This window comes from Procambarus clarkii, chromosome 9, assembly GCF_040958095.1.
Source record: "Procambarus clarkii isolate CNS0578487 chromosome 9, FALCON_Pclarkii_2.0, whole genome shotgun sequence".
Classification (NCBI taxonomy): Eukaryota; Metazoa; Arthropoda; class Malacostraca; order Decapoda; family Cambaridae; genus Procambarus; species Procambarus clarkii.
Genome location: NC_091158.1, coordinates 39751411 through 39757623, shown reverse-complemented (window position 1 = coordinate 39757623; position 6213 = coordinate 39751411).

Sequence of the window (6213 nt, the reverse complement as noted above, 5' to 3'; positions counted from 1 at the left end):
GAGAGAGAGAGAGACCGTTCATATTTACGAACACACATATCCACCACCTGCAGAAATCAGTCTTGCCGTGTAAGAAACACGCGCCAAAATAATCAACATGAGGAAGAAGACTGCTCCAGCAAGAAGGAGATCAATATGAGGGACCATGCACTACTCCACAATATAATGGCATTGAAAGTACCTATACATCTTGCTAGCCCTCCCTGGCCCCGCCTGGCTAATAGCATGGAACCTTAGCAATCGTCTGTGTGAGCTCGTGGTATTGTGGTGGTGTCTGTGGTGGTGTCTGTGGTGGTGTCCGTGGTGGTGTCCGTGGTGGTGTCTGTGGTGGTGTCTGTAGTGGTTTTGAGATGGTGGCCTTGTGCTCACCTGGTTGTGCTTGCGGGGGTTGAGCCCTGGTGTGTAGCGCCTCGCTGATGTCCAGACTTCTGTTAGCGAGGCGCTACGCATAAAAAAGTCTAGGCCTTCTTCTCACACCCCTTTTGGGGTGTGAATTTTCGGTTGCATATATGCCTGGGGACCATTCAGGCTTGTTCGCATATATATATATATATATATATATATATATATATATATATATATATATATATATATATATATATATATATATATATATATATATATATATATATATGCAGAATAACCACATATGAAAAATAGAAAATGCTTAACGCGTTTTCGGCTAATTCGCCTTCATCAGAGCAAAGTAGAATCAAACTTTGAATAGATTCTACTTTGCTCTGATGAAGGCGAATTAGCCGAAAACGCGTTAAGCATTTTCTATTTTTCATATGTGGTTATTCTGCATACTTGGATCAGTGTTTTTGAGATCATTGTTGCATATATATATATATATATATATATGGTTCCAATTGCACATTCCTCTGGTGCAATTGCTGGGATCCACAGCCTCGAAGAAGGGAGCACAGAGCATTCAGATAAAAACATGTCATATAACTCTGAATACGTATGAGTGTTTACTTCTCCTACCACCCCCATTTTTTATGTTGTACACTTTATTATACAAGGTTATACAGTTATAGATGTTATACAGCTCCAGATGGACATAGTCGCCTTGCAGGAGACACATCTGCCTGCGACCGGCAGCATACAGGAAACACTTTACCTTCTTCTGCCAGGGTAAACCACCAGAAGAGGTAAGGGAGCATGGCGTTGGCTTTGCCTTCAGGAACAGGTTGTTAGGGTCCATAGTACCGCCTATGGAGGGGTCTGCAAGGATCATCAAACTTCAGCTTCATACAGCAGTAGGAATGGTCAGCCTCATCAATGCCTATGCACCAACACTGACCTCCTCTACCGAAGCGAAGAACAAGTTCTATGGTGACCTCGGCCTAGCTCTCAGAGACATACCTCAACAAGAGCCAGTCTTCCTCCTGGGAGATTTTAATGCAAGAGCTGGTTCTGATCACAGCTCTTGGCCTTCCTGCCTGGGCCAGTTTGGATTTGGGAAGATGAATGAGAGTGGGCAGCGCCTCCTGGAGTTCTGCTGCCGTCATGATCTCTGCATCACCAATTCCTTCTTTGACACCAAGCCCCAGCATAAGGTTTCCTGGAGACATCCCAGGTCTAAGCATTGGCACCAACTCGACCTGGTTCTTACGGGGCGTAGCAAACTGAGAATCATCAGACTGACCCGCAGCTTCCAGAGCGCAGATTGTGACACCAACAACTCTCTCGTCGTTTGCAGAGTAAAGTTCCAGCCCCGCAAAATCCACAGAGCAAAGAAGGAGGGAAGACCAAGCATTAACGTAAACAAGGCCCGTGACCTTCACAAGGTAGATGAATTCACTGCGGCGCTGGTAAATGCCCCTCCTGTACCACCCTGCGATAGTGCAAGTGAGAGGTGGTCACATCTCAGGGGCACTATTTTCAACACTGCCCTGTCCACCATCGGTAAGAGGCAGAACAAGTCAGCAGATTGGTTGGAGGCCAGTGCAGAGGAACTGTTACCCCTCGTAGAGGAAAAGAGACGAGCTCTCATCCTACAAGAACCTGCCCTTAGAAAGAAACCTACAGGCCCTCCGTACTGCCCGCAGTAGAGTTCAACAAACTGCGAGGCACTGCGATAACGATTACTGGCTTCGACTCTGTTCCAGCATCCAGATTGCGGCCACTGTCGGCAATATAAGAGGCATGTATGAAGGGATCAAACAGGCAACAGGCCCTTCACAAAACAGGACGGCTCCTCTGAAGTCAGCCACTGGAGAGATCATTAAAGATCGTGTTCAATAAATGAATCGCTGGGTGGAACATTACTCCGAACTCTATTCCAAAGAGAACTTGGTCAGCGTAGAAGCCTTGGATGTAATCGAGTGCCTGCCCATCATGGAAGAACTTGATAATGAACCAACTGTGGAAAAAGTTGACGAAGTACTGGTTTCACTTTCCTCAGGGAAGGCCCCAGGAGACGACGGGATTCCGTCTGAAGTTCTCAAGTGAGCTCGTGCAACACTTAAAACTGAGCTTCATGAATTTCTGTGCCAGTGCTGGAGGGAGGGCTCGGTGCCACAAGACATGAGAGATGTGAACATGTACCCTGAGTCACAGTGTGGTTTCCGAGCCGAGAGGTTGACCTCTGACATGGTGTTCTCCCTGAGACAGCTTCAAGAAAAGTGCAGGGAGCAGAACTTTGTACATCACCTTCATTGACCTTACAAAGGCCTTCGACCTCGTGAGTAGGGACGGACTCTTCAAGATCTTGGCCAAAATTGGCTGTCCACCCACCCTACTCAGCATGATACAATCGTTCCATCAGGACATGAAGGGGACAGTCGTGTACCACGGCTCAACTTCTGAACCATTCAACATTAACAATGGTGTTAAACAGGGGTGTGCTCTTGCTCCAACCCTGTTCGGCATCATCTTTGCGATCCTCGTCAAGCATGCCTTTGGAACAACCACAGAAGGCATCTATCTCCGTACAAGATCTGATGGAAAGCTCTATAATCTATCCAGACTCCGAGTAAAAACGAAAGTACATATGCGAATCCTCCGAGTTCCTCTTCGCCGACGACGCAGCGATCACCACACACACACACAGCAGAAGGCCTGCAGCAGCTACTCAACCGCTATGCCACAGCCTGTTCCGCATTCGGCCTGACAATCAGCCTGAAGAAGACACAGGTGATGGGACAAGATGTCAATGAGCTACCCTGTATAAACATCGCAGACTATGTGCTGGAGGCAGTTCACGAGTTTGTGTACCTGGACCTAGATTCAGGAAGCTCTGTGTATTTCTTCGTAAGTGGGTTTGCTACGAAGGTTCCTAAGTGCGCCCTAAGAAGATGCTTAGGTGCGATTCAATAAGGAATACTTAGGAAGAAAATTGTTGGTTCACCTGCGTGCCGATAGAGGTCACTACTGTGTTTCGTTTGGCCAATCAGAGAGCAGCAACATTCTTCATATTGAAGATTTAGCGCTGGCTTATCGGAGCTCTACTGCCTCCTATTTACGTCAAATTTTCTTATAAAATTAGTATATTTCGAAGTAAAACAATGTTTTGTCAACTTCTACAGCCAGCACCGACATTGTAGTAAACAAATATGTTACATTTGTTGTTTACCTACGTAATTCTAAGAGATACTGTGTAGCTGTCCTTGTTGCTCGGAAGATGCGCTGACAATTATTGTATATATTTACTGAATTTACCCAAGGGCCACTAACTATCTAGTGACCTCGAAGAGGACAGAAAGCCGGCGGCTTGTTAAAGGGCCCGCCAATTGTCTTAATGATATTTTTTAGCTGGAATTTGGCATTTACGGCTTCAGCGGGTAGGCGGTTCCATGGGTTTATAGCCCTCTTGGTGGAAAAAAAACATCTGTTTTCAGTCCTACTTGAGAGAACATACTCTCCAACACTATATCTGTGATTGTCCTGTTATCAGTGACTTCATACCAAATGGTATGAGGTATTTTGAGCTCTGTATTTACTTCATACACTCAGGAATATTGGAAGATATTCTTGTGCTGTACCCAGATTTTGCCAGTGGAGGCTAATAGATCAGCATTAAGTATTTTGTTCTCTCCTAATTCCATGTATGACTGGCCATCCTGTGAGGTGAGGATGTTGGGTGAGCTTGTAGCTGATTTTTTATCTACACTGTGTGGTCCTTTATACAGAATAGGGAAGCAGCACATTGCTGTGTATACCTAAACATGTTTAAAAATACATTGTTTGAGAGGAGTTTTGTAGAAACTGGTAAGAGTAATTATAATATAATGTTTCCATGATTCAGTGCTTACCTCTTGTGAAAATTGCTTAGAGTTGTTTAGTCAGAGTTGATTTGTTTTTTGTATTGAGGCTGGTATTTTCTAAATTGATTCCATGTACAGTATGTCTAACCATCCTGTGAGATGGGAGTATTAGATAAACTTATAGCTAGTTTTTTATCTACACTGTGTAATACTCCATATACAATAGGGTAGCAGCACATTGCTGTGTATACCTAATCTTCTTAATAAAAAAAATCAGTAATAAAGATTTTAAATTATAGTTTGTATTATTACAAATACAGTACTGTATTATCCTTATTAAATCATGTTGACCATGGATCATTAAGATCTCATGTTGATATGTAATACAAGTCATATTTCTTTTGAACTGCTAATCCATGCTAATCATTCATTAAATTGTGCATTGTCTCAATTTTTCACTTCCTTGGATATACTGTACAGTACAAAAAGATAGGATAAAAATAAACCAGTAATATTTCTTTCATTATATTTTTCATTTAAATAACTGCATCAATATTTTTACAGCTGACAGGATTTGTTTTACCATACAGGTGCATTATTTGTTAAAAAAAATTTGGTTTATTGTTACACACAATGGTGCTACATAGCCTTCCCAGCTTGGTGCCTTCTTTTAATACTTACTGATTAAAAAATAAATAATAAATACATTTTATTCAGGAAAAGTACATACAGTTGATTTACAAACATAATGTTGGATTTATAGGCAGAGCTAGTACATACAATACCTAAAGCCACTAATACTCATAGCATTTCGGGCAAGGTGTGGGGGGAAAAAAACACAGACTAAAACTTAATAGTAATCGGGATTAGGTATAAATTGTGTTGAAAGAAGGAATAAAAAATACAAAAAGGGGGTTAACATAGCATAAATCAGCAATTGCACATGTTGCTGAACAGCGTTGTTTAAAAAATAGCAGGACATGGGTTGACATTTAGGAGGTAAGTTAGGTTACATGGAGTTAATTAGGCAGTACTTGGTTTAACTCTTAAACTGGTTGAGAGAGGTACAGCCTTTGACATGATTCGGGAGGTCATTCCACATTCTGGTCCCTTGATTTGTAGAGCACTTCTAGTTTGGTTACACACAGCCAAATTGAGTACCAGGAAGAGGTCTTAGACACAAATTTGTTCCATGCTAAATGTAAAGGAATCAGCTGAGTATTCCTCAAATATAATAAGTTGCCTCAGCTTATAAGGTAAATAAAATAAGCATTTCTCAAATAAGTAGCTGCCTCACCTCACTGCCTTACTGCTACATAGCCTTCCTGGCATGGTGCCTTCTTTTGATAATTACTTGTTCCACACCCAAATTGTATAACAGGAAGAGGTCTTGGACCCGTACTTCCCTCTCTCTTTTTTAATAATCTATATAGTCATAATTATAGCTTTAAGTATTCAATGAATAAAGTTTTTTACATTTTTACCCTTTTCCTTACCTAACATCATTTGTGCAGCATATTTTTATTTTATGTCTCACCCATATTTAATTTCAAAATAAAACCAAACTAAATAAATTAGAAATGGGTATGTATAGCTAAGGTATACCCTTACTACTAGGTGAACAGAGGCATTTGGTGATAGTAAATGATCCCATCAGGCAGGGCTCATCACCTTCTCTCATATTTCATGTTCACCAGTGTTTATTTACTTAATAACTACTGGTATAATATCTTGCTATTATAAAACTAATTCTACTATCATCAAACACATATTTACTTCAAGTTTCAAGCAGAGAATGCATATATAACTAACACGAAGGATTACTCTTCACTAGATTCACCAGCTATAATATTTTGGTCATGTTCCAATATCATAAATCGATCCCAGTGTTATGTAGTAGAGAAAAAATGACTTATATCTAGTTTACGTAAAGCTACGAGTGGTCGAAACCACACTTAAATCCCGGAATGAACTTACGAAGGTTTTTCCACTTAGGGTA